We start from the raw sequence: 19,815 nt of genomic DNA on the forward strand, positions 1-19,815 counted from the left end.
AATAATAATAATAAAAATAAATAAAATAAAATAAATAAATAAATTAAAAAAAAAGGGGGAAAAAGAAAAATAGCTTCATAGACAAGAAGGGGAAATTAGTATAGCAAGATGGGAAGAAATTTCAGAAGATAGAAAGGAAGAGGAAGGGTCACCTGTTCTCCAGAAGACTAGAACTAGGAGACCTCGTCAGCATCAGGAATGATAGTAAGTTCTCTTATAAGGACTAACAGGGGGTCCCAGGTATTCTGGAAAGATTTCAGGGATCCTTTCAATGAAAATCTTAACTTTTCTAACTGAAGGCATTGTAAGACATCTCGTATCCATTGATCATGTGTTGGGGGGGAGGCATGTTTCCATTTGAGAAGGATACAGCGTCTAGCCAGCAAAGTGGTAAAGGCAATGACACGGCGTACAGTGGTGGGCATATTATCAGCTGGGGGAAGACCAAATAATGCAGTCAAGGGCTTAGGTTCTATTTTTGTGTTGAAGGCCTGATCAATTGTGCCAAATATGTCAGACCAGAATTTATTCAGCCTTGAGCAGGACCAAAACATGTGGAGATGGTCAGCAGGTGATTGACTGCATCTGTTGCAAGCATCGCTTCGATCCGGAAAAATTTTTGCAAGCCTAGCATTGGTAAAGTGAGCTCTATGGAGCACCTTACATTGCAGTAAGCGGTGTCTGGCACAAATAGATGATGAGTGGACTAAATTGAGAATATCGATCCACTGGCTATCAGAAATGTTGTCATCTAGATCACGCTCCCAGAGCTCCTTGAGAGGTATCAAGGGATCTGGATTCAGGGAACCAATCTGATTGTAAAGAATAGAAATCAGGCGTTTTTGGTTAGGGTCAAATGAGAGAAGCTTATCCATTTCTGATTCAGGAGGACGATTAGGAAAATGAGGAAACAGCTTTTGAATAAAGTGCCTGATTTGGAAAAAGCGAAAAAGATGGCTGTTGGGTAACTTAAATTTGTCTGACAGGGACCTAAAAGAAGAGAAAATCCCATCCTCATAAAGGTCATCTAAGGTAGTGAGACCATTATTCGACCAGACGCGGAAGGTGGGGTCCGTAGACGATGGGGAGAATAAGTGATTGTTCAAAATTGGCGCGTGAATCGAGGCTCTATGTAGTCCATGTTGTTTTCTGAATTGCAGCCAGATCTTAATGGTGTTAGTAACAATTGGATTGCTGGAAATTTTATGGGCCACCCGTCCTCATCTATTGTATTCATTCACTATCATCCATCCATCCATTTTATATACCCGTTTCATCCTTTGCAGGGTCACGGGACCACGTCAGCAGGAGCCGGAGCTCATACTTTTACAAAGCAAAAACGGCTTTAATGTCACCTCAGAGAACACAGTTGTTTAGTTAGTCTGGATCTGCCGCAAATTGTTTTTATAAACCTTTTTTTTTTTACAAACATTTGAGCTTTTTTTAAGTAAAAAGGGCTGATTGAAGTTTGGTGATTGCAGGATACTAAAAACTATTAGGCTGATAGAGAACATGTTTTTCATGCACAGAGAAGCTAATATGAATCAGAATTTGGCAGTAGAAGTTTAGGCATCCAAATACTGATTATGGAATGCTGTTGTATTGTTTTTTTTTCTTTCTGTTTCAGATCCCTGTTGTGCTGACGAAGAGAATCCGGTGAGATCCTCTAACCAGGATACTAACCAGCAAAGAGATGTCGTAAAATCTGACTCCACATCTGACCATGACCCTCTCACAAAGACCATGGTATCACTGACAACTGTGTGTGGTATTTGCTTTAGCTGAAACATTGAACAGATCTCACTTGCATGCACATCTCACTTTTGCTCTCCTTTCCTCACCCACGTGCTTGCTGCCTGTCCATATCAGCTCTTTTTCCTGCCAGACAATGCCTTACTTTTAAAAAGACATATACAAACACACACAAAAAAAACATTTGCACTTTAGCACATGCACAGACAAAATCTGACTAAAAGAAAAACAGTTGGATATGAAAAGGTCGTTTTATTATTATTGTCTGACTGATTAGCAATTATCAGCTTGACTGAAGATCCACCCATGTATCAAAATTGTTCATGTGTTTAACAACAGGAAAAGTGTGTACCATCATATCTTCTTTGTTTTGCTTTGTCAAAACACAAAGTACTAATGCATTTAAAAAAAAAACAACCAATAATTTCAGACAGCTTCATTCTCTACACCTATTTTAAATCCTATTCATGGTCAATGAGAGCTGGAACCCATCCTATTTATCACCAGGAAAGAAGAAGTACATACTGTAACCTGCATAGTTCCTAATCACAGAGTCACAATGTCATTCAAGCCTACACTCCTACAGTCAATTTATAATCACCAGTAAACCTAACATGTATGTTTGTGTTAGTAGCCGTTGAAAATAAACCCGTAGACAACATGCATACTCCACACAAAAAGGTCCTGGCCAAGACTTCTAGCTGTGAGGCAACAGTGCTAACCGCCACACACCTTGCTGCCTGTTTCCCTACCAACTGCTCATAAATATGTATGTCCATTTGGGGAGTTTTAGTAAATTAGGCTCACTAAGACATTTGTTTTGGTTACAATTACTGCTCAAAACTACACATATGTTAAGTTCTTTGCGTTGCCAATTTTTTTAATTATACAAGAAATTAAGAAAAAGAAACTGCAACATAATCATTAGTATTGAGGTCAGAGCATATCAGATCCGTTGGATCAGGAACTTGTAAGAATAAACTACTATTGATCAGGACAAAGAATCAATTTAGACCTAAAGCAAAAGCTTAGCTATTAAGCACTATTCTGCCACAAGGGACTTACTGTGTCACACTATATCACCCTATCTAAAAAACTCCTACAGTACCAACCGAAGGTCTTACCTTGAAGTTCTCTCTTTTCTGTTCAATTTCATGCATGTGGGAGTTATTGTGTGTGGTATCTCTGCTTCCTCTCTATTGTTATACCTCTGCAAAGTGGCTCAATGAGAACTTCATAAACAAAAAAGTGTTGCTCTTTAAGGAAATAAGGCAATAATATGCATCTCATCTTAAGTTCATGTTCATAATGTTGTATGCATGTACAGCATGTATCTCTTATGGAAAGTGTCCATATTGTCTTTTTGATGCAATGGCAGTTTTTAATAAAAAGTTAACTTGTTTGTGTTTCACAGGGTTACAAGTATGTGGTGCAGGCAGAGGTGCTTTATAAGAGCTGGGATTTGGATGAGTCTCATTTGGATTTTGCAAGTATGCCCAGGGACGTTGAAAAGAATGAGATGAGAGGTAAACACTTAAGAAAACGATATATGCCACATCAGACAGAACTCCTCGGCAGCCAAAGGGATAATGAAAAAAGCACGCCACTGTTACATGAATCTCTATGTAGTTCTCTGTATGCATTATGCATGATTCAGATAGCCCCAGATACATGTATGCTTATAATGGGCCATTAATCATTTCCATTTTATTATTGCATTAAAAGGTTAGTGAGCTCTTCGGCCCTGGGTTTTGAATAGGTTTTCTAATTTTTCTGTCATGTTTGCTCTTTATTACTGTATTTTTTGTATCTAGTTTGAAATGTGGCTAATACTTGATCTGCAGCATTATGGGCTGCTGCAAATGCAGTTTATTCTTTTCTCCTATTGCCAGAGGCCAGTAATCACAGGCATAATGAAGGCCCAATGAATAATTCTGCTTTCACAGATCAGACTGTGATTTCTTGTGCCTACTGGTCATTGCTCATGGATGTAATCCTTTCTTCTATCACCAGTTCTGTATCTATACCTTTAATCATGCTGCACAAATTGGATCAATTGAAAAATATCATGGCTTTGAACTTTGTGGAAGCCACTTAAAAATTTGAAGGAGATGAATGAATTGCCGCAAGGGTAGAGAATGTGTTGACGTTATAGATGCTGTGTGGGGATAGTGTGCATGATTGCCTGAAGAGAAAATCCAGTCTGCTGTCACTGAGTTCTCACACATTTCTTTCTGTTGAATTTGATGGGGGCTTATTCACTTTGCATTCCATTCAGTCTTCATAGCATGAAATGTACTTTTATATATGATTTTATGAGGACTAATTAACAACTTGACTGTATGTGGTTCTTGATGCGCTTTGACCTTACAGGTTGTACTTTGAGATTTTTGCGAGGACTTTAATGTTTATCCATGTATGTACATAGGGTTCCACTCTCCACACAAATCTCTTGTGTTTTCCCAATAATCTTGTGGAAATGGGTCAATGGGATGTCAAATGAAGTTGGCTCTTGCCCCCTGGTGCCCTGGGAAATATCCCTGCAGGCGAATGAATTAATTTCACCCAGTTTAACTCTGTCTCAACGGTGAGCCCGTGCCCTTGATCATGCTCCTTACATGCAACACAGATACTCACATGCTACATGCCATTGAAAGCATTAAAAACATCTGAACAGGCTGTTTAACAACATGCAGTCAAAATAGTTTTCTGCACATGTTTAGAGCATTCAAATTTAACCTTGCTCCCATAAATCCTAATATACAATATTAAAACAGATTTACGTCAGTGAGAGTTGTGTACGTGTGTATGCACTTACGTCACCTGTTTTAATTACCTTCAAAACAACTGACATTTTTTTTTACTTTTGTATATCAGAGGGCTATTTAGGATGTAGGCTTTAACGTATTATTTACACACTATATTTAAGTTTGCCCATCTTAAACAGTTACTGTTTCAGTAACACAAGTACATATTGACGATATGGTAATACAGCACAACATTTTTAAGAGATAATATTACACAGCCACCAAAGCGTTTCAGGCAGGATGGCAGAGAGATGGGTAAATGATGGATTGTGAGACACTGATGTTGGAGAACTGTGACTCACTTCATCTCGGCAGGGAGGTGTGTTTGTTATAGCTTTAAAGTCCAACAGTGCCATCTAGCACAATTGTAACTGCATAACAGTTGCATTTTTGCAACCTCTGTCACATGCCCACCGGAATCATATATATTCAATAACCACATGCTTTAGTTTTTCCCAATATGATGAAAATATGGGAAACCTGGGAAGCTGTGTCAACTGTAAGGAGACAGTTATGGGGCAACAATATATTCAAAAGCTCTGTAATGCTTTCAAAAAAACACCCTCTGGACCTATCCCCAATTACTTAGTCTAATTACCAGGTCAGTAACACAATTGCTTGAAAAAAGGCTGTTTACATCTGACACATTCATCCCTGAGTCCCTGAGGTTCTTTAGATGCAATTGCAATCAGGAATTTGTCATCGTAATCACTGAAGGGTTCAGGGGCCATTGTTACTGCACATAGTTTGTCAGCAAACACAGCGCCCTGTGTTTTTAAGTGGTTGCTGATTGGTGTATTCATGTAAAGAATAAATCTGGAAACATACACTAAACATATCTCACACCACCTTTTAATTATTCTGTATTTGGAAATCTTTGCTCTTTCAGTTTTTACCAGTGTCAGTGTAGCTCTCTGTTTGACGTTGGGACTTCCAGTCCATTCTCGGTTGGTGGTACATTTTGAATATGAGCTTCTTCTTCCATGTGGGTTCCCTTTCTCCTCTTCCTCTAGGGTTTTTGCTCCCTGTAACATTCATTCTTATTATGTTATTCTTTAATCCTGGATGATGGATGTGGTGGATGTCTGTTCCCAGCCTTTCTCCTTCTTCCTACTTTCACTGGGCTGGACTTTAAAGTGGAGCCCTCCGTGCATTGTGAGGAGATTTCTTGTCTTGACGCCAGGAGCTTCTATCACTACCTGTGGTCATTTTATTATAGCAGCAGGTTGATAGGTTAGACTTTGCTGGTCTTGTTCAGCAGGCTTTTCAAGATGTCTCCTCCCTTCTGAATGTATTTGATTGTAGTTGATGTTCTTCCACCAGCGTCTTGCCATCAAGATGATGCCCGTTCAGGGACGGCTGTAGCTATTTCAGGAAGACATTACCAGGCCAATTCAGCATGGAATGAACACTACGGCTATGTAGTGAAACCGTCTGGGTGACAAACTGGCCTGTGTACAGGCCAGACCTGTCACCAGTTGAAAATATTTAGAGCAATATGAAGTTTAGAAATGGTTTCACGACACTTAGTGAAATTGCAGCACCTGGGTGAACCGGCCTCTGCCACAGTTTTGCTGGTATTACCGGTATATTCAAAAATTAACCTGGTTTCTTTTTCTTTTCAAAGAAAATGATGCTTGACCAGTTAAAATGGGATCACATCATGTATATCTTTGCAGTGTTTGCTACTAAATGATGTTTTTTAAGGTTAATGCTTTTATTAGACATGTTGCTTGAAATCACAGCTAACAATCATGGACAGAAGCCTGATGCAGCTAAAAGCAACCGCAAAGGCAAAAGTAACAAGGAGAAGGAGAAGTCAGCTGCCAAGCCCGAACCTAGCCCTAATCAGGAAAAGGTAATGTATTGCTACAACATGGTGAGACAGCAGTACTTACTTCACCACAACACTTTCCAGTGGTCACAATTCTTCTATGTCAGATCAGATACATCATGTCGGGTAAATTATATTTCAAAATTATATAAAAAAAGGCATTTTTAAAATATTGTATTGATTTGGGTAATCTCATTTGATTTCAAAGTGCTGTTATACTTGAAATGCTATGTTTGATCTTTTATCAAGGTCACATCTAACTGGCACTAGAGTATGTACAAAATCTGAATGCATTAGACTTCCTATGTATTTCAATTTGGTTGCATATTCACCACAGTAGTCTGAATTATTACAAGGTACAGTGGATCTTGTCATGACTATAAAATAAGCAAGAAAAGAAATGCTAAAAAAAAAAAAAAAAAAGGTTATTGTTGACCTTAGGTGGTCGCCAAATAAACTGTTTTGTATGGAGTCTGAGACCTCATTTTGATCCTCTTTTCATTTGTCCCAGCATACATGTTTACTTGATTCTGCTGTCAGCTGATTGTCAGAATGCTATTTTGCAATTAGGTTTGCGACTGATCGCTGACCTAAGTTTATAAAATAAAGTTGCCCCTTCATGCAGTACTACAACGGTTTCTAATTTCAGGGTAACAATCGTGGTTACTAAGCAATTGTTGTCTCTGGCAACACAACACATCAGTCTAAAATTTAAAAGGAAGTTTTATTTATTTATTTTTCAACATTGGACCCCTTTTAGTATATTTCTATTTCCCAACACGTTTTTTTTTTTTTTTTTTAAGCAAAATCTTGTCACAGGGAGAAAACAAAATAATATCCAACATAAATATCTAAAAGAGTTATTTGTTTGAGGACATTAGAACAGGACATAAAGTCCTTAGTTGCAGGAGATCGGGCTTTGTACAAAACAAGAGTCGCTTAAACTTTGTTAATTTTGTATGTACATGCTTTGTACGGAGTCTTGACCCAACTTGGCCAAACTGGACCCTGCATGTTGTCACTGACAAGAACAAAGCTGAGGACATTAAAGTGAAGAGGGAAACCAGGAGAATAGACCAGATTAGAGCCATTCAAAAGGCCGGGGAAACGGTGGAGCCAGGGCGCTTTGTCAAGGTAACGCAGACGGACGAGAAGCTCTTTTGATCCAAATAGCAACATGTTTCAGTAAATATCACCTGTACAAATAAACAACTATTAAAATGTTCTTTGATTAATTGCATATTAAGAAATAAAAAGCAGTTCATTCTTATATCATTTAGATTTTTAAACATATATCACAGGAATCATTTTTTGATGTATTGGTGGTCTCCAGGTTCTTAACCAGGTCAAACATACAGCAAGCGATGAAGATACTTTAGATGAAAGCAAAGACGCTGGTATACATCTACAGGCACAGTATACACACACACACACACACACACACACACACACACACACACACACACACACACACACACACACACACACACACACACACACACACACACACACACACACACACAGTCTTGTGCTCCATGCAGTAAAATGTTTTTTTACGGTTCCTCCCAGAAGTGGTCAAGGTGCCCATCTCAGTCCATCCAGTAACAACCAGAGTGGCACCTTCTGTCCTCAAACAGACTACACTCACTTATACAGGTTTGCTACTGATTTTAACACCCTCTTTCTTTCTCTCACCATATTTTTTCTGTTTATGCTGTTGATATGTTAGCTAGAGTTAAAGTTAGGGCGATGATGAAACTGCAATAAGCACTGCTGCTGGTTGAGTACCTCTCTGTGACTGTTACAACAAACACATTTATGCTCGTGAAAATCCTGAAAAAGACTTATCAGCTTGTTGTATATCTGGACTGTGTCCTACCATAGTCCTACATATACCACACGGTCCAGTTCCCTAATGTAGTTTGTCTGCTTCTCTAGTTCTGCGGGCCTGAATTAAGCCTTAGCCTCGGGGCTTGATGGCATTAGGGGATATTTATATGTATGTTTGCGTGTGTGTTTGTGTGTGTCAGTGTGTGCATGTACTGTATGTATGTTTGGGTGTGTTCACTCTGCAGGATGCTATGTTGGCATCGTTGTTCTCAGTAAGAGAGTGGATTATACAGTATCCGCAGGACCTTGCTAGTAATTTAATTTCCTTTTCATGACCTTTGCTCCCATTGGTGCCTTTAGTAACAAAGTTACACTATGTACTTTGTCTGACCTGAGATTGCAATGCATTGGTTCCACAGGAGCCAATGCAATGGTGACACTCGTCCGTATGAGGGAATAGATGTGTACAAATGTTTGAATTATTCTTTGTATACAGTACATCCAAGCAGGGGTAATGAATTCACAGCGAAACGTATCCTAAGATATTGCTATCAGACACCTGCTAAATTTCTTTTTGCAAAGCCGGATATAGCATCTTCACACACTGCTTGTCAACATTGGACTTTGTCATTGTTTTGAGAACTGTCTTCCTTCACACTTCTGTCTTGAGTCTCCCATTACTCTCCTGCACGCCTTCTCCCAATTCCCTCTTTCCATCTTTCCTTCTGTCCATCCCTCTTCAGGATAAATGAGATGATATTTGGGTCTGTTAATTAGAGAGCTATTTCAGGGCCCCATTGCTCCAATGAGATGTGCCCCTGTCCCATCACCTCTTCATCCTCTCCTGCTGTGCATGTGTGGGTGTGTGTATTCACACACATGTCTGTCCAGCTACTTACTCATGGCTGCTCGCAAGCTGAGCCAAGACAGGAGATCCTGAGGAGCAGTCTGTTAGTGTGGTTGGCTTAGTCTGCACTGCACTTCCATCTCATAAAGATGCTTTAGAAAGGGCGTGATGGATTCATATTCTTGTATACTTACACAAACGCACAGGTACAGGCATTCATACCCTCCTCATAGCTTTTATACACATTGTTTACTGCAGTGGCAGAGGTTGATCATTACCACCTCCACCTCCACCCTCTCCATTAAAGTCAGTTTGTAGAAAATAGCCTACAACATTTAACATTTATTCTTTCAAATGTTTGCTTCATGGAGTTACAACCAGTAATCAGTACAACCAGAACTACTCACTCAAAGTGCTTCCTCCTTCTCTGGTATGTACCTTTTCTGTGTGGACACAAACAAATAGGGCTGTATTTATAAATTCTGTTGTTATTTCTACTCCATTTCTATTTTACTTGGTCCTGCATTCTGATCCTGTATCCTCACAAAAACAGACAATGTAGTCATACAGTATGCAAAAGTATGACATTATGAAACGGTACGCAAATATTTATCCAACAGTTGTCGTCCGTTTTGGTTAGAGACATGACTAAAAATATGTCAAAGGCTGACATGATATTAAATTAAAACCCACATACATGCATTCTATGCACTCTTGTGCATACATGTAGATGCCAAAAGGATGTTGCAGAGCTGATGGACGCGCAGACTAGAGGCCCAGCAGAAGGAGCGCGTTGTAAAGATCCAGACCTACAGGATGGCTCGTGAAAATGTACTGGAGCGTTATGAGCAGCCGAAATCTGACCGTAAACAGCTAATGAGGTGTCAGCTGGAGACGTATGAGAACACGCAGGTCAGTGAGACACAGAATAAAATGTGATGCCAAAAATTCTTCGTAGAAGATATAGACAGCTGTAATGAACTGTTTCAACTATCATAGTAGAGTCAGATGCCTCTCCCTTTACTGAGACATCATCCTGTGACGTTTTTCCTTTTTGCTTCTGTCGTCTCCAGGCAAAGTGGCAGCACTTGGAGGATTCATTTCATACTTGTAAAGCATTTATCAGCCTGCAGATGGCAGCCACCAAAGAGGAGCTCAACGAGAAGCCAGTGGCAGTTAAACAAGGAAAGCAGCCAAACAAAAACACCAAAAACACCAAGCCTGCTCAAAAGAAGAAATGATGTTCATTGTCTCTGACAGTCAGTCTCACTTCTGCTCAACAAGTCTGCTTGAACACTCAAGTGTCTTAAATTAATCACTGCATAATTGCTCATGCTCCACTAGACAACACGAGACAAACGTTTAAACACTACATTTCTCTTTTGACTCTTGACTCTAAACGACAGGTTACTTTAAGCTAACTGAAGACTTAATGTGGTTGGTTACACTTTATTTAATTCAATAGTTTTCTGAACAAAATTATTAGTTATTGTAGTACACCATTTCTATGTATTTGAGGCCTTGCTTTATCCTTTCTTCAAAACACATAATAATAAAATAGTTTTATCTTAGTAGCTTTTATTTATTTTCCTGTATGAAATATTCAAGTACTTCTCTATTCAAAAATGTTAGACCAGTGTCTGACAATGCAACATATTTGATGTTATGTGATATTACTTTTGCTGAATACAGAGATTTACTTCAAGAGCAAACTGAATTAATGTCATGGCGGGTTTTTACATCAGAACTCTTCTTGAAGCTGCTGAAAGTTCAATATTAAAGTTATCTGGAGAATGATAGAACAAGTTTCTACTTTATTGTCCCAACAGGAACTGTATTTCCAAACTGTCATAGACACTTCACACAGTAGGCGTTCAACACGATGACAACTAAGCAACATGGACCACGTAGAAAAACATTTACATAACTGCCAAGCCGAGTGAAGCGAAGGTCATTGATCCGTGAGCTCGATTGTTGAGACAAAGAGATGGCAGATGGTACGAAGCTTCTGTTAAAATATGCCTTTCTCTATTTTAATATCCATAAAAACCACTGAAAACAGCTCCCTCTTTCAATACCCTGAACATGCCAAACCAACTCATTTGCAGAGTGTGACTGTATTTTCTCAATTCTTTTGTTGTCTTGAGTGTCACTGTAACTACAGGATAACTCAAAGGGTGGTGGAGAGCAACCAACCTCCCACAAGCAAAGTGCTGTCGATCAATTGATCGATCAATTAGCAAACCTTGGTTTTTGCTGATAAAAGCCTGCAAGAGACCCCTTCTTCAAGATAAAGTGAGCTTCAAGGAAAATACAATATAGCTGATTCCAGATTTTTAACACATCATAGCAACTATAAGCTTTACAAAAAAAACAACCATGCAACCATTTAATCCCTTTATAAAAACAGATTTTTCTGGTTTTGATTTATGTTTTACCTCGTGTCAAATGAATTAGATAAAGTGCCCTTTATCTTACTTTAGTGTTTAGATTGCATCAAGTTCGCCATCTCACAGTCAGCTGAGGAATGAGAAAGTAAATTGAAAATGAAAAGGAAGATGGTGCCATCTAGAGGCCGGTGTCATTAATATATTCTCATTACCATCTCTGCAGTATGGCACCGCAACGTTGACAATAATGAATTGCTCAATTTTTGTGCTGCTGCACAAAGGAAATTATCATTATGCTGTGTATGTATTTCCGTGCTGGCGCATGCGTGTGCAAGAGAGCAAGATGAAAAGAATAATCGTTGTCTGGTTTCAGGTGCATTTCACTGCATTTTTCCACAAAGCCTTTAACCGATGCCCAGTTAGAGGTGTGCATTTGACCTCATTTGAAAGGATGCTATGACACAACAAGAACATACTTAAGAACTGTTTGGAGTTTGCATGTTCTCCCTGGACTTGTGTTTCTCAAACAGATCCCAACCAGCACCAGGAGTGACACTGGATTGCTTCACTCCTTGTGCTGGTTGGCAGAGGCTCAAACCCCTCTAGGGCCTTGACTGGATGAATCTGGAGTTTTTTTGAGTGGACGGATAAATATGAGCACACATTTGACCATATCCACCTCGTGCTCTACTCTCCAGCCGTACTCGGGGAGACGATGTTGATATGCGTGCTTTGCTTTCTGTTTCCTCTTGCTTCTACTTAAATATTGTGCTTCTGGGGCTGCGTATTCATTCAGCGTGTCAGACCTCATCTAGCTAACCACTACATCCACCCTTGTAACAGGATGACAGAGCAAATCCTGAAAGCCTTGTTCCCGGCACAGAACATTCACTGTTGTGTCTGCACCGTTTGCTCCTGCTTGCCAAGTTCATTTCTTCCTTTCTAAAACATTAACTGTTACGTCATGTTTCCCTGCACTTAAATCTGCCCCCCCTCTGGTGCGTGTGTGTGTGTGTGTGTGTGTGTGTGTGTGTGTGTGTGTGTGTGTGTGTGTGTGTGTGTGTGTGTGTGTGTGTGTGTGTGTGTGTGTGGTGTAATGGTTGGGTGAGAGGGTTTTGTGTGCCACAGTTTAGCTGTTTGAGGGAGGGAGATGTCTTCACACCCTAACTGCTAGTGACGTGTGTGTGTGTGTGTGTGTGTGTGTGTGTGTGTGTGTGTGTGTGTGTGTGTGTGTGTGTGTGTGTGTGTGTGTGTGTGTGTGTGTGTGTGTGTGTGTGCACGTGTGTGTGTTAACAGAGAAGGCTTAATTGGCAGCTGTTGGCTGGTGGTTTGATGCAAACACGATGGGAGCGTCAGAACAACCCCAGTGTAACCTTGAAAACGTGAGGACAAGAGGGCGTGTGTGTGTGTGTGTGTGTTTACATGCTCTCCCTCTTGTGAGAGTAAGTAATAAGAAAATATTTGATTCTTAAATGGACCCACATTAGAGGTATGATGAAATTAACTGAAACTTGATACACAGTCAGGGAGTTGTGCGGTGTGGTAGCTCTTCAATCCACTCTCCCTTTCAGAGGCAGTAATTCAAGAACGCTTTAATCACTTTCTTTGCCCTTGCTCTCGCAATTGATAAACGGGGCCCTTCTAACTTGAAGCCATTTCTTCGATTTCCTTTTCTATAATAAAAATTTGTTCAATTTTCACAATTTGTACAATTGTGTAAGAATAGAAAGTACACTCTTCTCATTCTAATATTTTACAGTAGGTGTGTGAGGACATAATAAAAAAATAAATAAATCACCTAGTATTTATGAACGTAAATACAGCTTCATATCAGCAACAAGTGCCATACTGTGTCATTATTTAGTTTACAAAAATTTGCATTTTAAAAAACTTGACATGATTGTTTTCTATGTGATATCGTTATTCTCACGCGGAGGAACTTTTAACTCACTATTTTACAACGATGCTTCAGTGAGGTTTGCAGACTTTTTTGTTTTTATTTTTACAGTGTCTCATCAGGGCAAGGGTCTGGACTTTTGGACCATTGCAGACCCTTGATACTTTTGTTCTTCAACCATTCTGTTGCAGAGTTGCTGATGCGCTTTGAATCGTTGCCGTGCTTAAGTTGTCAAACAAACGGCCTCACAGTTGACCCGAGAGGAGCTCAGGGGCAACCTGCACTCATTCGTCTGGTCCTGTGGCTGCAGCTCAAGCCCAAACCCTCCTCATTTTACTACTATGCTTGACATTTTTTAAAGCTGTTTGCTGCATTCAATTCAGTTTGCTCTCATGTGCCCAGTTATTCCAAAAAAACATCTGGTTTGTCCAGATACATCATTGCTGAGCTAAGGTATTCTTTGGAGGGAGAAAGTCCTTTCTCCAAGCAACCCTTAATAATATTTGCTTTCTTATGACATTAACATTGAACATGCTCGATGAGCCCAGTGGAGTCAGAGACATAACTCTTACTTTGTTTTCTCTTTGTATGAACGGTCTCACCTTGAAGTGAGCTTGATGGGACATCTACTCCTGAGACTGGCGGCTGTCTTGGATTCTTTCAACAGTGAGTTATTCACTTTAGAATAATGACTTCTAAACAATCGGAATCCTTCCCAGATTCATGGGCAGCAACAATTTGTTCTCTTCAATCATTGCTGATGTCTTTCCTCTTTGACATTGCATTATAACACACATCGGACTACTCTAGACCGTACTGCCACAACGTTATGACCTGTCTGGTAACCTCACTTCATCCAGCCTTTTTTAAACCTTGTGCAGCACTTCAGATCAAACCACCCGGGATGTAGATTTCAAGATATCTGAAGATAATCTTCAGATATCTTACACGCACAGATAACATGTTTTCAAAAGTATTTTCCTCTCCTTTATTTGATGTTACAACAGTATGCAAGGACAGCACAAATGCAGCAACAGGGATAAAGTTTCCCAGCTGGAATTGCACCCAAAACGTGCTTCCATTCTTACGTAAGGCGTCTTATCCACTCAACCATCAGGGCACCCTGCTGAGACGGAAAAGAGCACGAACCTCATCAGCTTCAAACCTGGTGTGACCCTGATGAGTCACTGTGTGCTTAACTCATTGTTTAGTTGATTTTAGTTGAACGTAACAAAGCAAAACACAGTTTACAGCTGGGCTATAAGCTGTGTGATGGCTAAATACTCCTCAGAGTGTTAATATGCTTACTGCAGGGGATGACTTTTCACTTTAAAAGCGAGGAAAAACTTTCACCACGGGGCCAGTAATCTGCAAGAAGATTGGAAGTTTTCAGATACACTTACAGAGGTAGAACAGAATGCAGCTTTTTTTTCTTTCCATATTGTAGTGTCCACTTCGTTATATGCGTTTCTCATGTATTAAAAAAACGGGGGTTGTACAGGTTCGGTTGATCAAAGTATAGAATCAACACATTTGTGGAAAAAAAGTAGAGAATAAAACCAACCTGAACATTGTAAAAGGCTTAGTAGAGTCTAGAAAAATGTTTCAATAAACCGAGGGCCAAGACTGGAATCTGAGCGCAGCCGCTGTAATAGGATCTCATCCTCATGCTCAATCACCAGCTACAAGAACCCCTGATGCCTGATCCATTTTTAAATATGTTCCTAGTTAGCTGTCTAAATACAAAGACAGTGCAGACCAAATTGAAGATGATGTTCTTGGCTCCCCCCATAATTAACATTAGCGTTACTAATTAGTGTGCTGAGTGATGCGCAGATGTGGACTGACTACTCATTTGAAATGGCACGAACAGTTTTACAGCTATTTACTCTTACATGAGATAAAATTGACCATGACCAGATGTTTTAACGTTCACCAACAGTCCTACGGACCTTAATATTTGCACCAGGAACTCCAAAACAGTATGATTATTTATCATCACTGACTTTCATGCAATATCTTGCTTTAACAGTTCTTGAATTCTGATTAGCTGTGATCTTCTGCTGTCCTGGTTTTGTTAGTCTCTGCAACTTCAGCACCCTCTATTTGTTTATTTTGTATTTATTCGTACATTTTTTGAATATCCTCCATAGGTAAGTGTACACTTGTTTTTTTATTCACTCTGTAAACCTGTAATATGTGCAAAGGAGATGCAGTGCCCTTCAAGTGTCCAAGAGCTTTGCGCTCAGCCGGCTGTTTTGGCCTTCATTGTTCTCCGCCATGTGTACATATCTCTCCATACATAACTAAGCACACACAGACACACACACACACACACTCAGACCTACACTTGGAGTTAAGGTGGACGCAGCTTTCTTTCATGTACTGACTCAACCACTCGTCGTTGCTTGTTCTTTCTGTGAAAGATAACTCCAGAGGTCCATTGTCAGTGCTTGCTATGCTGATTAAAAAAAATGGGAGCAAGAGAAAAAGCCTTCCCCGTCACGGCTAAGACTCAGCTTAGAGGACACGGGGCAAAAGGCCAAGTCTTTACTATATGTTGTCAGAATGATAACACCGAAGGGGAAAAGGTGAGGCCAGGGAGATAAATGGCAAAGCTCTGCTGCGGTAATCGAACCCCATGTAACTTTCCGTCTCACACGCACACTGCTTTCATGACTCCAGAGGATGTTTCTTCTGTACTTTATCAAACCTTACCTCTGACTACTATTTAAATAAGTCCGACCTTAATAAAAATGCTGCCTTAAAGGCCGTCTCCACCTTAAAATTCTGGATGCAGATCTGCTTTTTGTCCCAGAAATTAGGATCAGAAGATGCAGGTTCCCAAAATACAAGCGATGCTTTGTAATTTATAACTGATGAAATAGTGTATTTATTGTAGAGTCAATGGTTGTTCACTCTTCTGACTTGCACCGAACTAAAGTTCCAGCATCATCTTCTTGTCCAATATGGATTTGTGATTTGTTGTTGAATATTGTTCTATTCAGATTGTAATGATGGATTCCGTTTTCCTATTTTATCGAGGTAATTTCTTACTTTACAGTCACAGACTTTGAATTGTGTATCCGTCCATTTGTTTTTCATTTCTTTTGTTGTTCCTTTTCTATTTTCAAACCACATCGCTTTGGGTTTTCTGTCTCGATAGTTCAACATCCTTCTTGGTCTACAATTATTTTTTCAATTTACATCCTTCCCATTTTGTACTTTCTTTAGAACTTCTCTTCTTCTTTAGACACAACTAACACGCTCCAAGTTGAGGAAGTATGAAATTCATATTAAAGTTTTCTGTCAGTTTCATAAAAGCTTGCACAAAAAGATATTTCTAGGTCGAGAGGGAATAAACGCATTGTAAACAGGGTTATCATCACAGAAGAAAAATTGTGTGTATCACCAGATTCATCTGACAAGAGACCAAGAATGTGCTCTATTGTATCTCAAACTAATCTCTTTCTATTTATTTATTTCCCAGTGGGCCACACTTATCAATGCCTACTGAACTACCACTTGATAGAAGTCAGAGGGACTGTCTGAAGGTCAGACCAAGAAAATATTTAAGCAAAGCTGTGAAGGGCACGTTGCAGCAGATTTATAAACTGTCTGTGGACACTTTGAGGAACTGACATTGAAAGTATAGACAATGGAAAGCCGGGTTAGTGTTCAGAGAAAAGGTCGGAGCTGACCTTTACACCAGAGGAAACTAAGGGGTTGTATTGATGCTGTGTTGCTATATGAGGTGTGGCAATAAAATGATGACAACGATGCTGTTATTCCATTTTAAAGGCAGTCTTTGTAACAATACCCCCTCTGACCACATGAGGGCAGCGTATTACAACAAAGTTTGGGTCTAATTTGATATAATTATCCCCCCCCGCCCTAGTGGGACAAAGTGGTATTACACTACATGCCGGATCATCCCCACTCGTTAGCACAGTATGGCCAGCATGTGCCCCCATGTGGTCAGAAGATGTATTGCTACATGGAGTGGCTTCAATGAAGAGAAACTTGTTTTTTCTCCTGTTTAATGTAGTTACCCTTTTGTCACCAGCGCAACACAATGGCCACATAGTTGTTCTTATTATGAAACTGCGATATCCACTTGGACAGAGCGTTATTGTACGCTGGTTTTTATCCTCTAATGAGGACTTTTTTGATGCAGGATATGCATCTCTGATGCATATCCTGAGTTTTGTATATATGCACCATATATCAGGTCAAATATTAACCCAATATACATCATGAAGACAATACTTTATACTTGGATATGAACGATATTTAGATTTTGTCATGTATGTGTTCCATATCCTATGTCCTCGGGGCGAAAATACCAAGAATCCTTAAATATTTGTTTTTGGATTCTGTCTAGAATACGGATATCTCTGATGCATATCTTGAGTTTTGTTGATATGCCCCATTTCTGCTCAAATATTAACCCAGTATGCAACATAAAGACAAAATACTCTACTGGGATACAGGATGCATTTTAAATTTGGTCATGTATGTGTTCTATATCTGACATTGGATCATATCTAATCACAATATTTTTGCAGATTACTGATTAGGTCTATGGAATTTCTGGATGTGTCATATATTGATTGCATACAGTATATGCCTCAAAGCCATCTTGAACTGCTAAAAAATATAGACAATTTCCAATGCACATGTAAGGTTTTGTTGACATGTGTACTGTATATACATATATATATATATATATATATATATATATATATATATATATATATATATATATATATATATATATATATATATATATATATATATATATATATATATATATATATATATATATATATACACTGGTGGGTAGCAGTCGTGGCAGGGTGCCTCGACGACCCAATCCCTGAAGCAAAACCCTCGCAGTGGGGACATTGAATGTCACCTCGCTGGGAGGGAGCTTGTGCGTGAGGTTGAGAGATACCGACTAGAGATAATCCGGCTCACCTCCACACATAGCTTGGGCTCTGGAACCCAGCTCCTTGAAAGGGGCTGGACCCTCCACTACTCTGGAGTTGCCCAGGGTGAGAGGCTCAGTCGCCATGTGTTGGAGTTCACTCCGGTGAACGAGAGGGTCGCTTCCCTGCGCCTTCGGGTCGGGAAAAGGTCTCTCACTGTTGTTTGTGCCTACGGGCTGAACAGCAGTGCGGAGTACCCGGCCTTCTTGGAGTCCCTGGGAGGAGTACTGGATAGTGCTCCAACTGGGGACTCCATTGTTCTACTGGGGGAGTTCAACGCTCACATGGGCAATGACAGTGATACCTGGAGAGGTGTGATTGGGAGGTATGGCCTCCCCGATCTGAACCTGAGCAGTGTTTTGTTGTTGGACTTCTGTGCTAGTCACGGTTTGTCCATAACGAACACCATGTTCAAACGTGGCACCAGGACCAGTGTTGGTCAAGTTACTTTGAAAAAGTCATTAGTTACTGATTACTGATTACTGAACCAAAAAAGTAATCCCGTTACTTTACTGATTACTTATTTTACAAAAGTAATTAGTTACATTACTAGTTACTTTACTTAGTTACTTTTCAAAAACATGATGCACAACCTGAATACACTTTACTGGAACAATATAAAACAATAGAACTTTCATATAAAATTAAATGACAATAAGTAAATGAAATGGTCTATTTTTAAACTTGTTTTTATTATTTTCAGTCTTAAATTTATGCACATTGCGTGGGGCAAAATACAGCTCTCTTTGACTTGAACTACAATATAACCTGCGACAAGCTTCTTCATTTCAGCTGCACTAAGTCCCGTTGGTCTTACATCTAGTTTCACCTGTTTAGCAGCAGAGGGGGAGTCTGATGAGGCAGCCGGCGCTGCAGCCCCAGTGGGGGAGGAGGAATCCGGGGGTCTCGCAACGAGCTCTCTTCCCACACAGACTTTACAGCGGACGAGAATGTTTTTATCACTTTTGACCGAGTCAAACTCAAAATAATGTCTGTAATTCCAGGCATTAAACGCTGCATGCTCCTGCTCTCTCTCGCACTCCATGTCGTCTCTGGTTTACCACTGAAGGATAATTTATGGTTCCGCGCACCGACGCAGAGCCTACGGCGTAGGGTACGCGGCGACGCTCACCGTACCGGAAGTACAGGATGCCATCAGACTGAAGTAGGAGTCCTACCGGGCTATGTTAGCCTGTGGGACTCCTGATGCAGTAGATGGGTACCGGAAGGCCAAGCGAGCCGCGGCTCGGGCGGTCCTGCAGGCAAAAACCCAGGTCTGGGAGGAGTTCGGTGAGGCCGTGGAGGAAGACTTTCGGTCGGCCTCGAGGAAATACTGGCGGACCGTTCGGCGCCTCAGAAGGGGGAAGCAGTACTCTGCCGGCACCGTTTATGGTGTGGGTGGGGAGCTGTTGACCTCGACTGGGGACATCGTCGGACGGTGGAAGGAATACTTCGAGGATCTCCTCA

The sequence above is a fragment of the Cololabis saira genome, chromosome 18 (genome assembly GCF_033807715.1).
Source record: "Cololabis saira isolate AMF1-May2022 chromosome 18, fColSai1.1, whole genome shotgun sequence".
Taxonomy (NCBI): Eukaryota; Metazoa; Chordata; class Actinopteri; order Beloniformes; family Belonidae; genus Cololabis; species Cololabis saira.